The sequence below is a fragment of the Neodiprion lecontei genome, unplaced genomic scaffold (assembly GCF_021901455.1).
Source record: "Neodiprion lecontei isolate iyNeoLeco1 unplaced genomic scaffold, iyNeoLeco1.1 ptg000044l, whole genome shotgun sequence".
NCBI lineage: Eukaryota > Metazoa > Arthropoda > Insecta > Hymenoptera > Diprionidae > Neodiprion > Neodiprion lecontei.
In genome coordinates this window covers 45,001-48,514 of record NW_025791830.1, presented here as the reverse complement: position 1 = coordinate 48,514, position 3,514 = coordinate 45,001, and positions in this window count along the sequence as shown.

Below are 3,514 nucleotides of genomic sequence, written 5' to 3'. Positions count from 1 at the left end.
TTCGATTATATCATTGTAAAATATAAATATATATAGATATATACATACATATATATGTACATATATATACATGTGTATGTATATATATGCGTATATATATACATATATATATACATATGTATATTATAATTTTCAATTTACTTCCAAAAAGAGGGAAATTGAAAAAAAAAAATTTTTCTTACATTAGTTCAATTTTTCAAAATTATGTATAATTATTGGAAAAATCCTGAATATTTTTGAGTATTTGCATATTTTTTATTTTATTTTATTTTTTTCATAATTTTTTCCATTCACAATCATTCTTTATTTTATTACATTATTTACCTCAGTCACCTTCATTCATATTCTATTAAATCAATGTATATTATAAATACATATAAATAAATATATACATATACATGTATATATATATATATATCTATATATATACACTTCTCGCAAAAATTAAGGGAACAACAAAATTTTCGAAATTTTTTGGTGATTTTCAACAGGCTGTATTTCAGTGAAAAATGGTCGTACAAGAAATAAAAAAACCAAGCTTTTGAAGCTTAAAGACTCTAGTTTTTGAATTTATTGGTTAAAAATTTTTCAAATCACTATTAGCCATGCAATCCTTGGATAAAGCACGAAGAAAAAATTTTCAAAATTTTTGACATTTTTCTTTTCGCTCTACGGGCATGGAAAAATTTTTCCGAGCTAAACTAATGCATAGATCGCATAGCCTGTTTATTAAGCTTCAAGATGCTTTCTTTTAAATCTCGATACGACCATTTGTCTTCGAGATATCGAATTTTGAATGCCAAAGGATCCTTTTTCACTCAACTGCCGATATCTCTGGAACTACTGGTCGCACAGCAAGCCGAAGTGCAGTTTCTTTTTCTGCAGAAAATTTCCTACAAAAATCTGTCAAGGTTGATGTCAAAAAAATTTTTTTTCCACCGGTAACGTTAACGTGAAAAAACAGCAAAAAAATGCCATTTTGCCTTTTTTTGGATAATCGACTGCATCTTCGTCAATATTGGGGGGAAAGCTTAGGTTAGAAGAAAATTTTACAGCCTAATGTACCCCAAAGGTCCCCCTAAATCGGTAGATCGATCGGTTCAGCGGTCTTCCTGGACCGATTGATTGAAATTTTGAAAAAATTAAGGGAACAAGGTTTTTGTTTCTTAAGGAATTTTTGGATAATCGACTGTATCTTCGTCAATATTGGGGGGAAAGCTTAGGTTAGAAGAAAATTTTACAGCCTAATGTACCCCAAAGGTCCCCCTTAATCGGTAGATCGATCGGTTCAGCGGTTTTCCTGGACCGATTGATTGAAATTTTGAAAAAATCAAGGGAACAAGGTTTTTGTTTCTTAAGGGACCTTGTTCTCTTAATTTTTTCAAAATTTCAATCAATCGGTCCAGGAAAACCGCTGAACCGATCGATCTACCGATTTAGAGGGACCTTTGGGGTACATTAGGCTGTAAAATTTTCTTCTAACCTATGCTTTCCCCCCAATATTGACGAAGATACAGTCGATTATCCAAAAAAAGGCAAAATGGCATTTTTTTGTTCTTTTTTCACGTTAACGCTACAGGTGGAAAAAAATTTTTTTGACATCAACCTTGACAGATTTTTGTAGGAAATTTTCTGCAGAAAAAGAAACTGCCCTTCGGCTTGCTGTGCGACCAGTAGTTCCAGAGATATCGGCAGTTGAGTGAAAAAGGATCCTTTAGCATTCAAAATTCGATATCTCGAAGACAAATGGTCGTATCGAGGTTTAAAAAAAAGCATCTTGAAGCTGAATAAACAGGCTATGCGACCTATGCATTGGTTTAGCTCGGAAAAATTTTTCCATGCCCGTAGAGCGAAAAAAAAAATGTTAAAAATTTTGAAAATTTTTTCTTCGCGCTTTATCCGAGGATTGCATGGCTAATAGTGCTTTGAAACATTTTTAACCAAAAAATTCAAAAACTAGAGTCTTCAAGCTTCGAAAGCTTTGTTTTTTTATTTCTTGTACGACCATTTTTCACTGAAATACAGCCTGTTGAAAATCACCTAAAAATTTCGAAAATTTTGTTGTTCCCTTAATTTTTGCGAGAAGTATATATATATATATATATATATATATATATATATATATATATATACATATGTATATTATAATTTTCAATTTACTTTTAAAAAATGGGAAATTGACAAAAGAAAAATTTTTCTTACATTATTTCAATTTTTCAAAATTATGTATAATCATTAGAAAAATCCTGAATATTTTTAATTATTCGTTTATTGTTTATTTTATTTCATATTTTCATGATTTTTCCTATTCACAATCATTTTTTATTTTATAACATTATTTACCTCAATTACCTTCATTTATATTCTATCATATCGATGTATAATATAAATATATATAAATATATATATACATGTATATATATATATATATATACATATATATATACGTATGCATGTAATAATTTTCAATTCACTTTTAAGAAATGCGAAATTGAAAAAAAAAAAAAATTTTCTCACGTTATTTCAATTTTCCAAAATCACGTATGATTATTAGAAAAATTCTGAATATTTTCAATTAGTCGCATATTTTTTATTTTACTTTATTTTTTTATAATTTTTTCCATTCTTAATCATTTTTTATCTTATTACATTATTTACCTCAATTACCTTCATTTATATTCTATTATATTATTGTATAATATATATATATATAGATATATACATACATATACATGTATATATATATATATATATATATATATATATATATATATATATATATATATATATATATATATGTATGTATATATATGTATATATATATATACATATATAGATGCATATGTATATTTTAATTTTCAATTTACTTTCAAAAAGAGGGAAATTGAAAAAAAAAAATTTTTCTCACATTATTTCAATTTTTCAAACTTATGTATAATTATTGGAAAAATCCTGAATATTTTCAATTATTCGCTTATTTTTCATTTTATTTCATTTTTTGTTAATTTTTTCCATTCACAATCATTTTTTATTTTATCAAATTATTTACCTCAATTACCTTCATTCATATTTTATTATATTAATGTATAATATAAACATATATAAATATATATATATATATATGTATATACACATATAAATATCATAATTTTCAATTTACTTCTGAAGAATGGCAAATTGAAGAAAAAAAAATTTTTCTCACATGATTTCAATTTTTCAAAATTATGTATAATTATTAGAAAAATCCCGAATATTTCTAATTATTCGCTTATTCTCTATTTTATTTTATTTTTTTATAATTTGTTTCATTCCCAAACATTTCTTATTTTATTACATGATTTACCTCAATTACCTTCATTTATATTCGATTATATCATTGTATAATATAAATATATATAGATATATACATACATATATATGTATATATATATATGTGTATATATATACATATATATATACATATGTATATTATAATTTCCAATTTACTTTCAAAAAGAGGGAAATTGAAAAAAAA